The sequence below is a fragment of the Corvus cornix genome, chromosome 19 (assembly GCF_000738735.6).
Source record: "Corvus cornix cornix isolate S_Up_H32 chromosome 19, ASM73873v5, whole genome shotgun sequence".
NCBI lineage: Eukaryota > Metazoa > Chordata > Aves > Passeriformes > Corvidae > Corvus > Corvus cornix.
In genome coordinates this window covers 4028169-4051240 of record NC_046348.1, presented here as the reverse complement: position 1 = coordinate 4051240, position 23072 = coordinate 4028169, and the positions used below count along the sequence as shown (strand labels likewise).

General features: G+C 48.3%; 1 protein-coding gene across 3 annotated transcripts in view; it reads right to left on the bottom strand.

The window, feature by feature from the left end:
* The window catches only part of CAMKK1 (calcium/calmodulin dependent protein kinase kinase 1), a 94627-nt gene extending 71555 nt beyond the window's left edge, over positions 1–23072 (bottom strand). Inside the window, exon 1 of one of the 3 annotated variants that reach the window (XM_039562761.1) lies at positions 23000–23072. The gene's annotated coding sequence lies outside the window, so the exon portion shown is untranslated. Of the gene's footprint in view, positions 1–4258; positions 4352–13063; positions 14820–22999 lie in introns of those variants that run through there. The other 2 variants (XM_019287601.3, XM_019287600.3) reach the window with 2 other exon arrangements.

Below are 23072 nucleotides of genomic sequence, written 5' to 3'. Positions count from 1 at the left end.
ACTGCCCCCGAGGTAACCAGCAACACAACGCCACAGCTCTTTCCTGGCCACTCAATTCAGAGGGAAGCAAAGAAGCAGCAGAAGAACACCCAGGGTAAAACACTTTATAAAGACCATCAATTAAAAGCCCCCCATTTCAGGCTAAGGGTTTCACTCGGCACAAATCCCAGAGAGGTTACACACTTCACACAGATTTCTCAGCCCCTGGGAAGGCTCCTTCCCACCCCACCATAAGCACATTAGTGAAGTTCATAATGAGAAAGCTCCCCAAGGGGAGACCTGTGTGCAGCCACCACCATCCTGTCCCACTGCCGGCACTGGATCTGCTCCATGGAGGAGCACTGACTGCAGCCAAGGCAACTTCATTGCCACTCTGTTATAAACAACCAGAGCTCTCTGAAGTCATTAACTCATATAAACATTTCACCTCTGTTTAGGGAGCTCCATTTTTACAAGCATTCACACATGAAAAGAAATCACTGAGTGCATTCAAGTAAAGGTAGAATCAAGAGAGGAAGAAGCTTCTGCTAAAAATACTGGAACATTTCTTGTATTTTGTGCCACGCAGTCTTTAAATCCTGTTACCTTCAACATCTCCATCTTCACTTTAAATGTTCTGCTTCCCCATACTGCTGCTGTATTTTTCAGAAAGTCAAAGCAGGCCCAAGCATTTGTGGTCTGCCCAGGGGAGACTAGTCTGGCTAAAGATTTGTGCTCTTCCCCACCCTTCTCTCCTCCCTTTGCTATATCTTGACTTTTAGACAATAAGTTCGAGTCTGTCACTGACCCTGTCCTTGTACAGCATCAGTGCCATCACCCAGTATGAACCATCAACAATATAAATGCAAAGTTCTGCTTGTACAAGGGCTGGCCCAAAGCTCATTGGAAAGACATCTCTCTCCAATGGCACGTGGACCAGAGCCAGCATGGGCAGAAGAGCACAATTTGCAAAGTTGACTATTTGGAGAATACAATCATGCAAAAACATGATCTTCCATCAGAATGTCTTTGCACTTCCCAACAGACCAAAAAAAGTGTGTGCACACATACAGGTATGTTTTTATCAAGTATTTTTGGCATAGGAAGCATTTTGATGCCATGGTGACGGGTGCATCTTGTAAGCCCTTAAACATAATAGATAGAGATAAACCTGAAGCCAATTAGGAAAACAATACTGCTGTGCTTATATGATCCACAGCTACTCTGAAAGGGACAAATATTTAACTCCTATGAAAAAGATCAAAACAAAAACCCAGATCCATTGGTAAACAGATTAATCAGACTCTTGGAAAGCTCATGAGGGATTGGGTTCAGTCTCTGCAGCTGTTATTAGCATAAGCCCTGTACAGCAGTAACAAAAGACCCGCCTAAGTCCCACGGTCCTGTTTACTTTGCAATGAGACTCTGCTCAGGCTCACATCATTTAACATACACACTCTTAATTAAGGGGACAGGACAAGAGGAAGGAGTTGGCTGAAGTTTATACTGCAGTAAAACAAAACTCTTAATGGCCCTTTTTATAAGGGTAGGACTACCAGTATGGGAGAAAACAGAGCCCCAGTGCCAGCAACACCTTTCCTGATCCAGCAGAGTCTGGGTGCGATGCTGTGCAGGGCCCCCACGCTGCTGCAGGGCAGGGCCCCAACCCAGGTACAGCAAGAGCCAGTCCTTACCCAGGGAGATGAAGCCATGTCAGGGACAGGGGGGAACCAGGGATGACCACATGCAAAGTAAGGAAAAGGACACTGTGTTGGCAGGAGCAAGCCTGGAGCAGACAGAGCATCATCCAGCTCAGGGCTGGGGAGGCCAGGCACAGCCACAGATGGACTTAGGACAGGAAGGCTCCTGCTCACCAGTGCCCCAAAGGTACAGCCAAGAGAAACGAGCCTCAGCACAACTCCAGAACTGGATGGGCTCCTCGTGTGCCACTGGCTCCCGGGAGAGGCTGCAGGGATGTCCTGTGGGAAATGGGTTAATGGCATGCAGAGTGAGAAGTCTCCACAGGAGAGCTGACAGGTAAATGGAGCAGGGGAATGACAGCCTGCTGAGGAACAGCATCCTGCACCCCTCGTTGGGCGTCAATCACACGCTCCCCAAAAAATCCCCAGATTAGAATTAAATACAATGCTGCTGCCTCCAGACCAAAAATTATTCATTCCATAAAAAGCATTTTCATACATCTCTCTTATGACTCTTCCATTCCTCTCCAGGCCCACTCGCTCCTCTCCCACAGAGGAGTCATTTGATGGAGGAACTTTTCTGATTGCAGCATCCTGCAAACTTTTGTTTGTAGAAAGCTTAAATGAGCATATTCCTGCAGGGATGGCCAGTGCCAGAGGCAAGGGCCTCTGGTTTCAACAGTGACAGCAAGGGACAGGGGATTCCTCCCATTGCAACTGAGCATGACATCTACTTTGCTGAAGGCAGAGGGAGTCTTGCCACCCCTTCCACTGTGATTTTATCGTATTGTTCTTCAAGATGTGCAGATTAGAACTAAGTAAGTATCTCAACACATGCTTCATATGCTTAAGTCTTGTTAAAGCTAAGCAAATGCTTAAGGACATGTACTGCTTCAGGAAGCACTGGTGGATGGCATGTGTGCTTTGCTCACAGCTGGGCTTCACATGAATTGGTTTTCCAGGCATAGCTCAGGAACCTGGGCAGGAATAGAGATGTTGGTGCATGGTTTCACATACAGCAACATCTAACAGCAGGTCCAAGGAGCACGTGGAGCCAGCAGGTTGCTGCAGTGTGCCCTGAGAGCCCATGGATTCAGAAGCAGTTGCATGGCTGGGACAGGTAAGAGCCACTTGGTTTTTTCATGCACTTCTCTATTCCAGCCTGGAGGAGAAATCACTGCTGTAGAAGCAGTGAACAAGCATTCCAGAAGGCCCTGCTGGCAGCCCAATGCTTGGGAGCCAAGTTTAAACTCCTGACTGTCATCGCTTCATCAGACAGAGTCAGACACGTTAACCCCACCTTGCTGCTTCACCACAAACTGGGGCCAGCAAATTCTCTTGCTGGGGCTGGGAAGACTGAGCCATCACTAAGCACCTCCCAGGTCCTGTCCACTTGCAGATCTCTCTCACTTCCCCTGGGGCTTGCACCAAGTGCCACACTGTCACCTTCCACTGCTCAAACTCCCATTGTCCAGAAACCAACTGCAGCACTTGCATCTCCTGCAGGGTTTAACTGGGACAAATGCCATGTTAGACTCTGCTGAACTATTGCTTGGTGAAGACTGTAGAGAGCCATAACACCAACCAAAAGGTTTCAAGTGGTAATTAATCAGCTACAATAATAAATAATACATATACTTTCAAGTGTTTACTCATTTCCTGAGTATCTCCCATAAATATCTAACCAATAAAGCACACTTTAAACAGTGACTTGTATCTTTTCCCTTCTGAGCTAACTCTGTGCTACTTACTTAAAATAGAAAATTCTGTAGGAGAAAGACAAGTTGGAAGGTAACAGAATTTTGGAAGTAGCTTGAGCATTCAAATTTGCTCTGAACAAAATATATTTAATGCAAGTGTTTAAACTTTTCTCAGTCTTACCTTACTTTACAGACAAAGTTTATACACCTGTTTTAATCCATTCAGTCAGTTGGGCTGCCGGTCTACAGCTCTCTTCAGCAAGTGTCACATGTGATGCTCACTGGTCAGGCCACACTCCTGCCAGGCAGAGCTGGCCCATGCACCCTTCATGGAAACCGGCACCAAGAGAAAATCCTGACCTCAAAAACACAGTCCAAGCAACTTTCACTGAAGTGCAGGAGCTTTGCTTTTAATGTAGATGGAATTTCTAGTTCAAGTTTTTGAAACAAAGTGTTGTGTTAAAAAATAAGAATAAAGAGATCAGTGCAGATCTCCCCCAAAAAAGGAAACCGGAGCTGTCAAAACAGCTGGAATACTCTCCACAGCCTTCAACATTTGCTTTAAGTGGCTGGAAAAGGTCAGTATCATTTAGCTCTTAGCAAGGTTTAAATGAGCTTCAGCCCTTTGTGGAGGGCTGGTCAGTCTGACAGTTTTAATATTTGACAGTGAGCCCAGAGCCCTGAAGACACCCTAGCACGGGCAGTCAGGACCAAGAGCTGTCACCACCACTGTCCTCCCAGGGAAGCTCCTGGGTCCCACACTGGCCTCAGTCTCCTCTCCACCACAGCCAAGGGACACTCGGCCATAAATCACCCATCCCACCAGGGCTGACCAGGCTTTTAAGGTACAAATTTATCAGAAAGGTGCAAAAAACCTACCTTAATATTCCAGCTGGTACCTAATCCCTTCAATTCCCCTGGAGAGGTGCTTTTCATTTCCAAAAAGAACCATGAGCTAATGTTCTTGCCAGTGTTGTTAATCAGAGCAGCAAAGCCTCTTTTCACTGTGCAGGGCCCAGGTGAGTGTCTCCAAGGGATTAGCTGTTACCATATTTAGTTCAGTAAAGGGTTTATCTCAGCCATGTTCACAAAGACAAACTATGAAGACATTTGCCAGCTGAATTCCTGGGGACTGACACCTCGAGCAGCCACAGGGCTTGGAGTGCACCCAGGAAAGGCATGGAATGGTAATTGGTAGGAGTAGGGAGTTTTTTACCCCTCTCCAGCACGAGAAGCCAGGGCAAGAGACAGCTCTTTTTGAGGGATAAGGCCACTGTCGGCTACCAGCCAAGGGATGAGAGGAAGGTGAGGGGACAGGAGGGATGAGGGAGCCGGGGGCAGGAGAGAGAGGATTTTCAAAGCCCTCCAGGGCAGGCACCGTCTCTGAGCTGATGGGCACAGCAGCTGCTGCCAGGGACACGTGGTTGCCAAACCCATGAAATGTATCCCAGAGAGCCTCGGAAAAGTCCTCAGGGTGAAACCACTGGACTCGTGCCACCAGCTTTAATCTGGAGCTCAGTCAGGTTCTGCTAAGCACTGCGAGCCAGGAGCAGGGCTAAGGGAGGGACTAGTGTCTGCAGTCACCCTGAAGGCTGCAGAGCAGACCACCAGTTAGGCATCCAGGCTCTTCTCAAACCAGTGAGACTTTCCACCTATGAAGAGGAATTATGTCCTAAAAATCTAGACTTTGTGCACCGCTGTTCCTTCCAGCATTGATCAAGCATTTTGATTCCTAACTTGCTGCCTGCTCCACCCTCTTGAGCAATGGCTCAGGTTTTCATTAGTGCCAAGGACAAACACTGAAGCTTTGGGACTGCTTCCTAAACTCTTGAGCAGACCAGAGGGAAATTAATATTTTCCCTCTTGCTCATCGAGAAAGCAGGCTGGGGTGGGTCTGGAAAGACTTACAAAGCCCTGGGCACTCAAGGATAAGAAATTCCACTGTGGTGCTGCCTTCCCTGCTCCCCCAGCTCGCAGGGGGCTCTGCTGGCATCTTGCACCAGCTGCCTGAGCACTCAGTGCCTGCATCGTGCCAACACTGCTCTGCTGCCTGTGCCCTGGAAAGAGCTCTTCTAACAGCAATGTCAAGTGGCTGAACAAAGAAATATCAGAAAACGGGGCTGGAAGGAGAATGTCTGAAGATATCAGTGAGCGGGACATCACTGGGCACTTAGAAGAATGACAAAGGCAATTTTCACAAATGGAAGGGTGAAATAAAGGAGAAATGAGAGTGAAGATTGAAAACAATTTCCTACTGTTTGGCATGCTCTAAAATTAGTGCTGTAATAGATCTCATCAACCAGCATTTATTTTCCATTCTGAAGACAAGAATTCAAATAAGCTGCAGCAAGAGAAGCGCTTGCTTAGCTGAACAGCCAACCTCAATCACAGGCAGCAACACAAACCAGGCTGTTCCAACCCTGCTGGATCTTGCTTGGGATTTTCAAAAGTGACAACTCAAGTTGGAGACCCACTTTCCTCAGCCACATTCCAACCCCACCAGTACAGAGGTGACAGAGCCTCTGGAGCAGGAAGGGACAGGCTGCCCATGGCAGACCTGCTCCAGAGATTTGCTGCATTCATACAACTGTAGGAGAGAACTGAGGGAATCCCAAAGTTACACGGCCTGGACAGGACCTGAGGCAACAGGTTACACACCCTGCTTTGGGAAACCCCTGCTGTTAATTCTCCTGATGGCTCTCTCTCCTGCTGTCCCCAAGGAACAAGCCCTGCTCACCTGGCTCTGCCCGGGTAGAGAGTCCCCAACAGCTCCAACATTTTGCTGTGACTGCCCAGGGGCACAGGGCCAGCTCTCACCTGGCTGGGCTCAAACTCTGTCCCCAGAACCTGCACATGGGTCACCAGACCCCAGGTGGAAATGCTGGCACACATCCACACCCCTCTTGCTGCTGTTCTGATCTGCATGTCTGGGGGACCAGGCCCACAAAGTCTGGCACAAACAAAAGCTGCATGGTTTTGAATTCAAAAGGCAAACAGCAAATCTCTACAGGCTTCATCTTGCTGCTCCTGTAGCTACACTCCCTCCTTCAAGAACGCACATACGTGTAAAGGTATTTTACACACAGTGGGGCTGTGCAGTACCAGGGACACACAGCAGTGCCTGGGGAGCTCTGGAAAAGCCCCCAGACTCAGCTGGGAGCCTCAATGGAAGCACTGATGTGATGCACCCACTGCTCTTTCAAAGTTTGAGAACAAATCCCTGATGGCAGAGGAGAACTGGCAGCATCACTCAGCTATGAGGTGTCAGAGATATTTCAGGCAGCCAGATATTCCCATGCAGAAACCCAGAAAAAGTCACCCCCTCACTCCCCCAGCCGCCTCTCTTTGCATTACTGCTAGCATGGATGTGACTCACTAGAGCTGGGTTTATATTAAACTCCTGAAACAGATTGTTTGGCTGTTATGTAAATCCAGTAAATGTTAAAACACCAGAATAAATCAGTCAGGCAGTTACCACTGCCAGCTCTCCAGAGACATCCAAGGGACTGATTTTTTTTAAAAGATAGAGGTGGTAAGAGATGAGGGGGAAACAATAACAACAACAATGATAATAGTGACAGTAATAATAACAGTAATAATAATAGCAATAATAATAACAACAACAATAATATCACCACAGCCTTTCAGCACTTTTCAGGGGGAGCTGTGCCAGTGGCCGCAGAGCCCCCACCAGTACTGCTACCAGTCCATATACAGTCCTGCCCAGCCATATACAGGCAAATCCCCCAACTTCTGCTCTGCACAGGTTATGCAGCATCACCTGCACAAGACACAAACTCCATGGCAGCAGAAGTGCCTCCTTACCACGCCACCTGAAACAGCAATGTGACCTCAGGGGAGCTCAGTATGACAGTACTGATGCTGGGGTTAGGACTTCAGCCATATCATGCTTTAAAATAAAATAAGCCCCAAATGAGGCACGAACATTTTTCTTCCCATCCTGTCACTGGGAAGGAGGTTCTGCCTTAGGAGCTGCCCCATCCCATGGTGCAGAGGGCATTTGCCACTCAGAGAACAGTCTCCCACTCGCAGTGACATCAGCAAGCCAGCACAGGAACAGATTTTAAAATTTGCAAACACAAGTGTTTTTACCCGAAACCTGATTCCAGGTTTATAAACAGTCTATGGGCCAAAGGATTACTCAGAAAAATTATCTGGCAAATAATCTGCAAGAATAAGCAAAACCAGAGCATATCACCATCTGCTCAGAGATACCTCCTAAGGCAGAAATGAGGAGCCTTCAAATTAAAGCTTTCACTTTGTATGTAATTGTTGATAACCAGGCCATTGCACTCAAAATACTCCCATAGCTACATCAGCAACCAAGAAAGGAAGCAAGTAGAAATTAGGACCCCAAATCTTAGTTGTAGTGTAAAGCATGGTGGCTGAGTTGCCACTTGCATGGGCCACATGGCTCAGACCAAGCCCCTGCTCAGCTTCAAAAGCAGCTGGAGCCTGTGGGTCTGTACAAATGTGATTCCCACACCACTGGGCACATCTGGGCAGGTACCTCTGGGAAGGGGACAGTGACCTGCCCAGCCCATGCACTGGCAGAGCACAAGTTCCACTTCCAACTGCCCTGGAGATGAGACTGCAGAGCAACATCATCACAGCACTGAAATTAAGAGATCTCCGAGCTGTGTTTAATTAAACATAGTCTGGGAAAGTCTCTGCTTTTGTTAAACACCGCCTCAAAAGAAAAGGGCTGAGTAATCCACCAATAGGGAAAAATACACTCTTTAGCTACAAGGTGTTATTATTATAGGCTTAATATCAAAATGGCTTGTTCAGCTTATTAGGCTGCAGCAAACACTCCCAGCCTTGGCAAGACTGATATTACAGCTCTGTATTTCACACTTACATAAGCACTCAAGGCCTGTATGGAGAGGAGTCTCCTGGCCAGAGAGGGAAGGCATTGATTTGCACCAGGTCTCCGTGGCCCAGTAAAACTGGCCAGACAGACAGCAGAGGAGTTGTGTCTGTACTGGGCACCAGCAGGGACGGGAGCCTGCGCTGCAGCAAGGCCAGTGAAACCAGCGGTGGGAATCGATGTCCCTGACTGGGGCCAGCAGCATCACAGGGGCTGCAGCAATTGCACACACGATGGCACAAGCACAGGCCAGCAGGGAAATGCTCCACAGGTCTCCTGAACACTGAGGACACCGTGACCAGCACCATACATTTGACCTCACACCCTGCTTAACTCGGGAGTCCTGGCTTTCTCCTTCTGCAGAACAGAGGTGATCACCAACATGCAGGGAAAAGGTTTTGGAGCAGAGGGTTAAGCAGTGTTATTGCTTCTGAGCCTGCCCTTGGGGACAGCCCACACCAGCAGCCAGGGATTGCTCCGTGGCTCTGCAGCACTGTGGGGTTGGTGATGCATCGCTGCCTCCAGCACCCGCTCACCTGCCTGCAGGTGCAGCCAGCCCCAGGCTGACCCCCCATCTCAAACACCCAAGTCATTGAAAATAATAAGTATAACTATCTAAGACTTTCAAGACACCATGACATTTGAGGCTCTTTTTGAGTATTTGGTGCAGTAGAAGGGCTCACTTCTCAAGTTGAAAAACAAACCCTTTCTCTTTTATTTGTTAATTAAATGCGCTAATTGTATTCAGATCTCATTTTTTGTGCATAATGTTTTGCCCATCTGTTTGATTAAAAAAGAACCCAACCACCCAGCTTCATTAAGCTAATTAGATGCATTCAGCCATTGGTTAATATTCTGAAGTACTTTACAATTATTCTCCCCAGTTATTAAATCTCCTCTGAGGATCTTATTTTCTGTACTAGACTCTTTATTAGCCAGCACTCGAGTCAGACTGCATTTGCCCACTCCTTACCAACATGCAAACATCCCACCAACTGCTTCAATGGTTTGTGATCTAAGACATGGAGATAAATTTATGCCTTCATCTGGCACTCTTTGGTTCACCCTGACCAGAAAACACAGCAGCTTCCTCCCTCTGTGCAAGAGGGTTCAACACTGCAGGAAGATGATGAAGTGTTGAAGAGAGCACTACAAATTCTGTATCCTGTGGGAGCTCCCATGTGAACTTTTAAAGGGAAAAACAGTCTCAGAAAGCCTCAGGACCGCAGTCCCAGATGGGCCATCCTAGAGGATGAAAAGTGACACCAACTAAATTAGTGTAGCCATGGCTTGGCCATGTGGCATCATGTGAGTGAGCCGAGTGAGCCCTGCTGGCAGTGCAGTGAAGGGTTCTAAGCTCTCTTAGGGTTCAGGTTTCTGTATAATTTGTGATCAGGCAACCTACCTGTATTCTGGACCTCCCAGGTGCCCCCAAGCTCTCTGCTCCACCACGGAGAGCATGCAGTAGCTCTGAGGCTTGGTCTTCACACACCCCACCATCACTGTCCATTGCTTCTCCAAATAACCCAAATTTTGGCCAGCAGCCCAGCCCTGAATCAGAGCAGTCCCTGCTCAGCCTCAGAAGTGGTCACAGGACAAGGATCCTCCAGGACCAAGCATCAAGGGCAGGAAAAGGGAAAGAATGGCACCAGAATGATGGCAGGAGAGAGCCATCAAGGTGAGAGAAGGTGAAGAGAAGCAGCATAAGCCACCTTTTCCTGGTACGAGCAGAAGTAATGACTGGAGCCCCTCACTTTTCCCTTACCATAACATCTTCCCCCTCTACCTGGACATCTATTTCCTTGAAAACTTGTAACAAATCCTTGCAGCCCTAACCACAGCAAGACACTTGAGTACAGGAGGACGAAAGCTCCAGAAGCAGATGGATGGCAGAGGGAGAGATGGGACTGACAGACAGAGATGCACAGCAGGTATCCAGCTTGTCTTTCACACAGGGTCTCATTTCAGAAGGAAAACAGATTAAATAAATTAATTTTTTTACAGAAAGCACTGATTTACACGGTTCTAGTCCTACCTGGTCCTGGCTGACACCAAGACCTTCCATGCCGAGAGGGAGCTGCAAGAGATGAAACTCTCCCCACATGTGCATTATGGAACTGTGACTGCTGTTCCTTCCTGAACCAGCCCCAAGTTTGAGATGTAGGTCAAGAGCTTCTAGAAAACAAGCCAGCAGACCATTTATAGGAAAAGCCATACTGAGTCAAGCCATGTATCCACCCTGCCCTGATTTCTGTCTCTAACAGCGGCCAGCAGTGGATGTTGGGAGGAGTGCTGCTGCAGAAACTAAGAGCTTAAAAATAGTTATGATAATGAGGAAAAGTTTAGCATTTGGCCTCCTGACAGCACCTCCTGGCTTCAAGCAGTCACTCAGGGAGCCTTGACAGAACATCTCTGAATTAGTCTACAACCAATTTGAAGCTATTCTTTCAGTCTCCACAACACTGTAGGGAATTGAGCTCCGCAGCACGACAAACCCTGTGCAGAAAGCACTATTTGTGCCACACCTGCCAGGCAAACAGGGGAGTTCAGGCAGGCATCCCAGCACCAATTCCACATGGTGTCAGAGAGGATAAACCACACACACACCCACTGCCCCATGACCACAACCTGGGGTCAGCAGGAGCCAACGCAGGCACTCTGCACAGTGCTACAGGGCCAGGGAAGAAACTGCCCTCCTCTATTTGCTTCTGCAGTCCCAGCCCAGCCTCTATTGTTTGTATGTAAAGAAAAGAGCCAGTTTTCATTCTCTTGTTATAAAAGGTGGTTACACTTGCAAGAAATCACTTGGTAGCAGTTTAACTGAAGGAGGAAGAAATTTAGAGTTTGAGGCAGCTGTGATTTGACATGGGCTGACCTGGCACCTGAGGAGAACCTTAATGACATTTCCTTCCAGCCAGCCTGTTCTCCCTGGTTCACACTGTAATTAGCTTTCCCTTTTTGACATCCAGGCGGAAAGCCCAGACCACACTTAAAAATTTGGCCACGTTATTACAACTTTTCAATAGCCTGGCAACAGCATCAATTAATAGAGAGCTCACTGCCCCACTGTGCTTAATGCTGTAAGAAAGGCAAGCTTTGGCTCAAAGAGCTTAGAATCAAAGCAGGCTTTAAAAATAGAGCTTAAAAGTTGTAGTTTAGCTTGGCAGGCAGGTAAACACCACACAGCTGCTTGCTCACAGACGCCTCTCCAGGAATGGGGGAGAGAACTGAGGGGAAAAGAACGTAAAATTTGTGAGTTAAAAACAGTTTAATAGGATAGAAAAATAAGAGAAAATAATTAATAATAATTTAATTAGAATATACAAAACAAGCGATGCACAATGCAAGTGGTCACACCTGCAGACCAGTGGCCAGGCAGCTCTCCCTCCAGCTGATACACTGCAGGAGAGGTGGGACGATCCCCAGCTTTTGTGGAATCTTACCAGTTCGAGTGAACAGGTCTGCAGTCCTTCAGAGAGGGGAGGGGTGTGGGATCAGGCTTCATTCCCAACAAGCTCTGCCTCCCTCCCTAAGCACTGGCCTTCCCCTGGGGACACAGTCAAAATGAAAGAGGGAGCACCAAGAGCTGGATCTGAGGTCCTGGGAAACATAAAACTAGCTGCTCTTCTGCATCTCCCATCACCAGCAACATTTCTTTACATCAGCCTTAAGGGGAAATTACACTTGCCAAGGACTAACTCAGACTGTTCCCTAAGTGCCACCAAGGAGTAGGTGAGCTCTGCTGCACATGGGCTGAGCTATGCCTAAATCAAGAGATAAGCAGGGCTAAAAAATTCATGTTGTTAGTCAAACTTGAGAGCAGTGTTGGCTTTCAGCCAGGGGTTACTCCAGATGTGCTCCATGTCCTGCATCCCGGGCTTTGACTGCTTACTCCTCACACAGGTCCCCAGCAGGGACAATGACCTTGTCCATCTGTGAAAGGGTCACAGGTCCCAACAGGAAAAACACAAGGCTGCAGATTTCCAAAGGGACAAACCCAGTGCTTCGATTCCCTGAATTCTTTTTTTTCCAGGCTGAATCCACCTCCTGCCACAGACTCCAGTCACACTCCTGAATGCCAGTTCAGAGAAACTGGTCAGTACCCATGGGAGTGGGATGCACCATCCCAGCCGCCCACTTGGGAAGAAGGCAGCAGCCTCACAGGGAAAGCTGTCCCCCATTAACCCAAACAATGCAGTGGGTGGTGGCTGGTCCCATCTCCCTTCCACCTGATGAACAGTGTGATCCAGGTGATCTGTGCCAAAGCTGGTAACAGCAGTAGCAGCCCCACAGCATTATGTGAACTATGGATTTCCATCCTCCAGTGAAGCCACTAACACCCACAAACCCCAAAATCCCTTCAGTGGTTTCTTCTTGGGATCAGCCAATGTACCAGACAGCCCAGAGCCAGGAGAAGGATGCACTTGCCTATGAGAGACTTGCAGCAGAACACTGCAGATGGGACATCTATCCTGATATTTGCTCCTCTCACTCCCAAGCTTCCTTGTTTTTCTTAAGATGATGTCTGCAGCTAAATGAACACATTACAGCAGAAATTTTACTCTTAATTTGTCCCTTGGGTGTTTTGCTGACCCTACCAAGAACTATATTTAAATGTGCAATTTCCTGGCTAGACTCATTTGCAGTCCCTTCCCCCTGGCTGCCTGTGCAAGTCTGGCCCAGAATCCAATTAGCTACTACCACCCTTTAAATCAAAGGAATTACACTCAAACAAGAAAAATAAAATTAAGGATTTTAATTACATCATTCTTATTATATGTCTAAATACTTACAATTCCCATGCTCTCTGGGAGGTGGTCTTGAAAGGCTAGAAAATGACAAGTTTCCAAGCAGACAAAATTGTAGCCAGAACAAATTAATTTGACAGGAGACTCTGCCCAGCCCAATCACCAGAGCATGTTTGGTTTAACACACTGCAGAGCTGGATGTAGGACCTGCCTGGCACTATGGAAGGAGCAGCTGCTTCCCAGCACCTGTGAGAGGTATGGGGAACCCAAAGGCTTCCAGCTTCTCACATGAAGCAGCAGCTGCATTCCAGCTGGTATTCATGTCAGGAATCTGCTTTCATCAGCATCAGCACCACCCTCCCCAATGCCTAGGAGGTGTTTCCATTGCAGCTTCCAAAGTAAAGTAACTCCTTTGCTTCTGAGAGTTTGCTGGTTCACACTTAGTCCTTGACTGGCTTCAGCTGGTCCCAGTGACATCCAACAGTGTTCCCAGCTGTGCACAGGAACAAGGCAAGGAGGATGTGGATTCCCAAGGCCATAGAGCCCAGGGGCACGACAGAGGGTGTTTTGTTCCTTTCCCAGTCACATCCTTTAAGGCTCCACGTTTTGCAGTCAGGTTCCCAACTGTGTGATGCTGTGGCTGTTCAGACTTAACAGAGGTCCTTCAGAGTCCCTTCTGGACAGGCTTTCCCACCCCCCTCCAGCTCACCGGCCTGTGTTCCAGCTCTTGGCTTCCTGCTAGCCTCCAGGAGCTACTCAGCAGATCCCCACAAATCCTTTGGCTCTGGTGAATCTCCACAGGACTGTCTAGCCAGGGGATGGGGCTGTGCAGGGCAGGAAGAGCCAGGTACTGTTAGGCTGGAAGACATCAGGAGAGCTGATGTTATTTGGCTCAAACTTTCCAACTACCAGCACTGCTCAGCCTGGGAGATACCAGGGCCACAGAGCAGTTCAGAGGAGGTCAAGGACTTTGGAACAGCCAAGTTGCTGCTGGAAATGTTTCTGGTGTTTCTCAATGGCAGCAAATAAAGAGTGGCTGGGATGACTTTGCTTTAAGGTATCAACTGTGAGGTCCAAATAAGCTTCAGCTCAGTCCATCCCAAATAATGCAGTCAGCTGGACCTGCTCTGGGAAAACACAGGGGCTTCACTCAGGCCCCTGAGGAGCCACACCTGCCACCAATTCAGGTTACTGCAGCAATTCCACATAGGAACTAAACAGCTCCTCTGTTGGATAGCTCAGCCTCCTGGGAAGTGGAGCAGGAGGGGGTTCAGCGTGAGGCATGGGCTCCTCGCCAAGAAAGTAGAACGAGAACTGCACAGGACATGACAGTGGAAGGGACAGCTCCAGAGAGGCTCAAGTCAGTACATGTGCATGGTGGGACAGGGATGTGATACAGGAGGGAGCATTGCCAAAATAAATGTACTAAAACACAATGATGCCCTTCCTTTTGAGGGGAACGGGTAGAGACGAGGACATGGACGGGGCTGTCAGACACTTTTAAAGAAAGCCATCAGCTAGGAAAACCAAATTCCCCAGAAGATGAGCAACTCTGAGCCATCTTCCCCCTCTTTTGCAGGCAGCTATGCTGACAACTTGCAAAAATACTCTGCAGAGCTCCCTAACCAGTTTGATGGTGAAGTGTCAGCACATTTCTAGGTTAATAAAAGCTGGGGCATGGGAGGAGAGAGGAAAGGAAGGAGATTGATTGTCTTAGACAAAGAGATTGGAATGGATTTCACAGCAAGAGAAGGTTTCAGGGCAAGGAAAAATTTATTCATACCTAAAGAGCATGGAATATTAAAGACTCTGGGTCTCATTTCCTCCACAAGACCTTAGTGGAATGAGACTCTCAGCACTTTGCAGTAACCACAAAACACCCTCAGTGAATCCAGGTGGTTTTATCCAGCTCACAGCAAAACCTTGAAAATCCCTTGGCATTGCAGCCATGGCATGAGCAAGTAAGGGAGGGCAGTGAGGGGCAGGGATTGCCCTGGGGATGAGGGGAGGGGGCTTCCCCTGGGATACTGGGCAGGCACAGAACCAAAGGCAGCCCAGCAACATGCTGCTTTTGGAGTCAAAAAGACTTCTCTTTAGATAACAAAATGCTCTGAGCATCCCCAGAGCATCTGCCATTTTTTTATTCAGATCTGGAGGCTTATTTTCCATTACTGTGGCACTTCAGACACTGCTATCACCTGAGCCTGATGCTGCACAGAGAAAATGCTGGTCCCTGCTGTGAAGTTTATGCTGTTAACACCATAAACAATGAGGCAAGCAAGCAGATGTTTGGATGAACACAAGGAAAGCTGTATTGGTTTTGCTCTTTTATTCCTTTGGGTGGCTGAGAGGATGTGCCACAGAAGAACCTGTCCCACCTGTGGGAACTATCTCATATTGCCCTCTTGCATCTGTGATAATCATTCTGCATGGAAGACAGATCCAGTGGCATTCAGGTGGAGCAGAGACACTTTTCAGCTCCTTGGAAACAGCAAACTCCGAAAATTAACCAAAAATACCAGTTCCATTCTGCATTCAGACTTAAATCAATCTACCCAGCATTAAGGAATGGACTCCAAGCACTTGCTATGAATAAAGCATGCCTTTTCACTATTCATCAAGGCAAATTACAAGCACTGCTCACATCAAACTGCATGAGAAAGGACAAAGCAGAAGCCTGATCAGAGTGTGGAAGCACCCTGGAAGAGATGCCTGATCTCTCTAACCTGGAAGTGCACATTAATAAAACAGCTAAGAACACTGAAATTCATGCCCACTACCACAGGACAAGCTGAGCCAGAGGACCTTGTTCTCCCTGTTATAACAAATCACACCCTGCTCATGCAGTAACCCCATACCCCAGCCCTGAGAGGACACGTTTCTGTTCCCCCTGCACTCAGCAAGGATTGGCCTAACAATCTACACTTGGACATCTTTCACTTTTCCAGCCCCATCTCTCAGCCTGGGGATGAGGTGCTGACACAGAAGGGCTAAAAGACTCATCTCAGGTCTGTTTTACACCGTGCCTGCTCGCCTCAGACATCACTGAACTTTGTCAGTCAAGCTGCCTGACAGCTACAGAAAGGTCAATCCAGATTTCAGCATCAAAGCACCTCATCAGTGAGAGGTCAGCAGATGAATTTCCTGTCCTCATACTGCCACTTGAAGCAGGCACACCATTAGCAAGCAAACCCAAACCCTTGGTTCCAGCACAAATAATATCCCAGAACAGCACTACCCAGACAGCATTTCTAAAACCAGGTGTTAGGAAGTGTCAAAATTAAGACTTGACTCATTTAGGTGGTCGGCTTCCACATGTGTACTGTAATAGTTTGTCATAGGAACACTGCACCAGGTCCTACTGCCTTTCAAGTACCTTGATTTCTTTGGCACAGGGTTACCACCTTCTATATATCACCAGTATCCAAACCCAGTTCTCTCTCCTTCCCTCCCAGTTTCTCCACACTGATCTGTAAGCACTGACAAAAGACAGGGGAGGAAGCTCTGAAGCAGTAGAATACATTTTTCCAAGGCAACACTCCACTCCACTCATTGAGAGGAAAATCCCTCCTTTTTCTTTCATGCTACCGTCAATCACTTCTCACACGCTGCAGGAAGGAAGCCTCCTTCCCCAATGGAGCTGTGGCTCATCCCCAGATCACATTCATGCCAGGCTCCTAATGAGGAGGCAGCTCACACATCTTCCAGCTTCTTGTCTGCAAACAGTCAAGGCTCCATGGGCTGGGCTGGAATGAGGGAGAGGGAAGATCTGGTAGCAGATACCCAGCATGAAGCAACAGCTACAGACCCTCTTCTAGGCAGGGTCCCTTTGAACATCCCAAATTCTCTCTGAGAATTAGAGCAGCAGAGCAGACTAAGGGCACCAGCTGCATCCAGCACATGAGGAGGTCCAGGGGCAGCAGAAAAGCTCTGGCAATGCCTGCGTGTTGCCAGTACCATGGTGAGGAAGCACAAAGGCAGGAGGTAGTTGAGAGTAACTTTGACAGAGCTGGATGCAACAGCAGGACAGCGTGGGAGCTGTGATAATTAGAGCCAGCCTCAGGTAGGTACACACATGCACACAGTACTCTGCAAAGCTGTGCTGGCTCGTTTTTTTTCCTACTGCCACGCAATTCCTTCAGCTTTATCTACTGTGGATGTGACAGCCTCCAACTGTGGGCTTCAGAGGGCTGTGCCCATGTTATTTGTGTACAGCAAATCCATCCTCACCAGCTCTTTTGGGGGGTTTAGGACTCACTTCTGTTCTATAGAATGGAAATCTGAACTACTGCCTAGAGCGGGAGAGGGGAAGAAGAGACAGACACCCCCGATAAAGTCTCCTATGACAGCAAAATAGTCTTTGAGTTAATAAATACACTCTCCCAAAGCAAAGCAAAACCAAGACAAACTACAGAGTGGGTGGTGCGAGCTCTGCTGCACTCACAAGACTGCAAGACAAAATTGTGACCAATCTCTGCAGCAGAGGCACAGCTGAGGAACACCAGGAGGAGAACAGCAGCACCTGACTGGGAGCACTGCTCCAGCACAGCACTGAACTGTCACACACAGGGTACTGCAGTCCAGGTCACCAGGGTAGGATCATCTCATGCCTCTTGGTACCACTGATTTTAACACTCTCACCTCAGTCCCAATCAGTCACAAACACAACACTAACACATCCTCAGAAGGTGTTATTTAGCCTGGGTTTCCTCAGCACTTTATTCCTCCTTTTCACACCATAATGGAACCCCTAGTTTAACACCCATGCTAAGAACTCAGTTTTTGGGTCCATCTGTGAACTGGAGTTCCAGTTTACCAAGGGAATCTGTAGCCAGAGGAAACAACTGAATGAGTCTTGTCTTAATTTAACATCCTACATATCAAATTTCTTCTCCAGTTGAAAGCCTCATGGGTCTGTAGGACTTGCTTCTATGCTTAGAGTTCAACAGCCATACCAGAATCTCTGTCAAGTGAGAATGCCAGTTAAGACTTTTTTCCTCTGAAGTTGAAGAAAATGTTACCTGCACAGCTGTGCAGACAGTCTTGCCCTGAAGTTTCCTCATGGCAACAGAGACTTAACATACATCCAAAATGTGTCATTAATGCTCTGTCCTCAGAAGGTCACAAAATCACAGTGTCACTTGGCTGAGAAAAACAATCAGCACGCCCCTAAAATATTCATGGGATATTGCACAGGAACTGCAGCCTTCAGGGATCTGTTCTCTTCCATCCTGGCACAGAGCTCTGTGCTTAATACAAACCCCTCTGCCCCATCTCTGCTCTGCATACCAGCTCTAAAAAGGATGGGACATAGTCCTCCCTTATACTGGTGTGAGTGGAAACTACTGGAGACAGAGAATTGCAGAAGGCAGCAAAAAAAAGAGGCCATGAATTTGGCTCCACCGCCCTCAGGGATGCAGCTGCCACTCAGCACCAGTAGAAAGGAAAGCTGGACTTCCATGGCTTTCTTGCTTGTCCAAAGCACACACATGGCTGCTCTGCAGAGACTACAGCACAGGACAGGGAAAAGGAGGAGCATGTCTGCATCCCAGAAAGACACATATTCAAGTGCTGCTCCAGCACATCACAGCCTTGCTGTTTACACTCACGTCAGAATAATTAGAGCAGCCACTGTTAACTAGCTAACAACTTCAGCATCAACTCTCTGAACAATACTGACGAATTCATCACAACATTTCACAGCCACCACTCTGCAGAAATACTGAAATCACCCCAGACACAAGCAGCCTAAATTAATCCCACACGGATTCTAGCAAAAAGAACGGCAACTATTTCAGCGGTACTCACCCAAAAATAATGCCTGCCCAGGGCAGCAACCCAAAAGAAACAAGTCCTCAACAAACCACACCTTATGCACAAAGCATGACTCAGCTCATGCACTGGGTGCCATCAAGAAATGAAACACAAGGGTTCATACTCAGCCAGGTTCACTCCCTAAACCAGCAGCTTTGTGGGATACCAGCTGCCATGGGACAGCCCTTCCTTTGAGCTGCCAGCCTCAGCCCACCGAGAAGCTGTGTCCTCAAAAGGGTTTTGGCTTTCAGGAGAACTTCCCCATCCAGGGACACCAGCACCTGAAAATAACAAACAAAATTTCTCCAGTGTCAGGTACTTGACAGATATGACATTTGTGCTTCTCCCTCTGTTTCTATCCATATCACTTGTGCCAAAAGTATAAAACAAACTGAATATCTAATATATAAAATAGGTATGAATATATAAAATATATAATAAAACTGAAGACTGCAATGGAACGGGAAAATCTTTCTAAAAACTTAAACCAGTAGAAAAAGTGAACAAGAAATGCAGTCTGCAAATTCCTAAGCAAGTTGGAATTGCAAGTTCTGCCATCCTTGACTGCACCTCAGCATTAATGACAAAGTCTATAAAATGTTTTTCTGTGATTAAGGACTCAATCCATAAAGTCACCACCTGTGGCCAAGTACACAAGCCTGAGAAACATCCCTGTTTCTGAAGAGCTGGAACACACGTACTCACACCTCACCCACCACCACAGATCAGCAGCCACCCTCCCACACATGGATGAAAATCACTGTCGCTCCTTCCCACCATCATCTTTCAGATTAGTATCCTTCTCCAATTTATCAGTTATTAGGATCTGTTCTCTTTAGAAGGTTTCAGTCACTTTTCTCCAACCATGCTAAGCTTAAGCACTCAATTAAAACAACATGCTTGACCACATGACATTTTTTGGTACCATTCATTCACTGGCTGTACCTGATACTTTATCCTTCACAGGCATCTCTAACCAATCTTCAAACCTGCCTCAATGACTGCATTATGTCAACAATTGCTTTGCACACTTCAATCATTCCCACAGCCAGCCACACACATTCCTTTTTCAACCACATATTTTTGGTGACTGGGTCACCCTCCTCCATGTTGGATGTTTGCTTCTTAAAGCAAGTGACATCCCACCCCCCCCCCCCCCAAAAAAACCCTCAAAAACCCAACCAACCAAACAACCCCCCCCCCCCAAAAAAAAACCCCCAAAACAACTGAAAATCAGAGGTGTAACCATGAAGACAAACACCTAAGAAGAAGAACTTTCACAAGGTTGTTCTCAGAGGGGTCTGCTTTGCTACAGTTTAAGACACAAGCCAATAACATTTTATCTCATACCAACTTTGTACTTGGCTTTTACACTGATTGCTCAGGCCTTGCTTTCATCCCAAAGATGAAGGGGTACCTTGCTTCCTTGCTCCTTCTCAGCAAACGGATGGCTCAGCTTCCTGAGCCTCCCTCTCCACCTGCCAAGCTGCAGCAGTGGCAGGGCTGAGTAGCAGAAAGCATCTGCCAGAGGCTGTGCAGGAGAAGCTAGAGGTAAAAACCCACCCAAAAGCCCTGCTTCCCCATCCTCCTTCCCACTCAGGAGAGCTCCTACTACAGCTGCCCAAAGCTGGGCTCTGCTGCTGAGTTCACACAAACCATTTCCCTCCCACCTTTCACCCACTTGTGTTGCTTAACTCAGCATCCCCACAGGGCCCTGGAGCCAAGGGAGATCTCCCACGTAGGCAGACCCTGCCTCCCCCTACACCCAGCATTTGTCAGGGCTTTGAGCAGCTGAACGGACCCATCGACACTGCACCTGCCCATCATCCACCTGTGCTTTAGGGCACTAAAGGGTATCCTCTCTCCAGGCATCTTCCCAAGGCAGGCTAATTGCACATATTGATTTCAGATCCTACCAAACTGCCTTCCACAGCTCCAGCACTGACAAAATCCTCACACCGAGCTCTTCACCAACACATCCCTTCTCCACTAGCTTGGTGTGCCTGGATTTATCCTCTCTGCCCCTCAGCCAGGCAGATACCTCCTCTGGAGATCCAAACCACCCTGCTAGAAGCCATGCAGCAACCTCAGCCTTTTCCTGAAGCCTCTTACAAATGAAGTTTCTCCTTTCCCTGTCCCTAGGTAGCAATGACCCTATAAAGGCTCTTCTAAGGTCAGCATTGACACTGAACAGAAGACGTGGCTTTCAAACAGAACTGTTGTTTCCACAGTTCATGAGAAAGTGGCACAAATACAGGGTTAGTACATCCTTCAGTAACTTCAGGGGACAAATATCAGCAAAAAGAGATGCTGTACTCCACAAGCAGAGCCTTGGCTGAAGCACAGTGACACAGCACACTGCCACCTCTTCGTGCCCAGCCAAGGTCTAAACCACAGAAGTTTGTGTGGTGACCACCACCTAAATAGTGCTTCTTGCTCCAGCAAACAGAGCACTGCGACACCATCCTTCCAGACATCCCCTTTGCTGCAGGCTGAGGACATTCCTACTGCAGCCACCCCCATGAGCCCATAAGGGAAGGGAAATCCCACAACCCCTTCCCAGCAAAAGAAAAACTTTTGACCTTGAAAGTCTAGCTAGTGCAAGGACAATTAATTATTTCAGGAAAAGACATTTAGGACTTAATGAACACATTCATTAGAGAGCACAGAGCAGCAAGTACAGGCTTCGAAAGCCATGGCAGAAGTACAGCACCTTCTGGCTGTGTGGAGGGATGGGGAAGCTTACTGCTCTTTGGGGCAATGCCTGGACAGGTGAGAGCCCCTTGCAGCTTTGCTCCAGAAGGAGCTGGATGAGCAGCTCTGCCCACCTTCTCTGAGCTGTTCTGGGAGCACTCACACATAACCCACTCCAACCCACAAGAACCATCCCAAACCCAAGGAGAAATAGCTGGAGACAGCTCCAGACAGAAGGCACTTCATGCCAGCGGACACAGCTTCCCTCAAGGAAAGAAACGTGTTGGGACCTGGTGGCCTGGCACCTACTGTGACCTAAAGCCCAGATTCAGACCATACCAAACCATGACATGCCTGAACTCCTTGCTGGAACGATAAGAGCCTGGTGCTTATGCTCCTGGTTGCTAAGATCTGACCTTCTCCAGGCAAAAGCCAAGGGAGCAAGCCCAGGAAAGCAAATTTACTGCTCTGCCGGGAGTTTAATCCCATTCACACCAGGCACCCCAGCCCAAGCACGGGGCTCACACAGCCAACCATGCACAGGACATGTTGGAACACAGCCCCAGCACGCTGGCTTTGGTTTTTCTCTTCAAGCAACTGAGATAGCGGCTCTCTGCTTGCCTTATCCAGTTTCAAAAGGAACACTTCAAAGCCATCCCATGTCAAACTTCAGAACAAACTCAAGCTGCCAGAGATGCTTCACAGGGAGGAAGTTAATGAACGAAGGGAAGCTTAATGTGGAATCTCAGACTACTGTAAACAGAAAAGCAACAGTTTCCTATTAAACAAAACCTTTTCCATTAAGTCACAACTACAACAGAATGGTAATTTTACCTTCATCAGAGCAGCTGAAGAAAGTGCTATCTCTGCAGGATCAGCAGTTTTTCTTGTTCACAGTACACAGGCCTTTGGGAGCTGCAGGTTATTGTCCCTCAGAGCCAAGGTAAGCAGAGAGGAAGATAAGCCCCCCTGTCACGCCAGCCTGGCTGCCAGGTGCGTGCTCTGACACGGCCAGGGCAGGGCCACGGACAGCTCAGGCCAAGACACCGACCCACGAGAAAACCCAAACTTTGAGGAGCTCAGGCTGATCCCAAGGGCAGCAAGGAGGGTTAGGAAGCCGTGACAAACCTGCACGGAGCTCACCGCACTTCTTACCTTCTTCTCTAACCCCTAGAGAAAACGGCGAGAGACGCCTGGCATGACGGTCAAACTGCTCAAAATCCCACCTTTCAGAAGGGTTTTTGGTTTTTTTCCCATTTATTTTTAAGCCCGGTAAAACCATCACCTCCGGAGCTGCAGCTGCCGGGCGCACCCCCGGCCGCTCCGCGGCGGCGGCTCCCGCAGCTCGGGGGATGCGGCGGCATCCCGGATCCCACCCGCGCCGACCACCCGGATCCCACCCGCGTCCCCTCCACCGCCGCCGGGACGCTGTCCGTGGACCGTCCCCATAGGCTGTCCCCCCCCGCGCGCCACCTGTCGCTGGCTGCCGAGGGCCTCCCAGCCCCGCGGGCGCAGTGCGGGGGCTCCGTTCCCAGTGTGTGTGTGG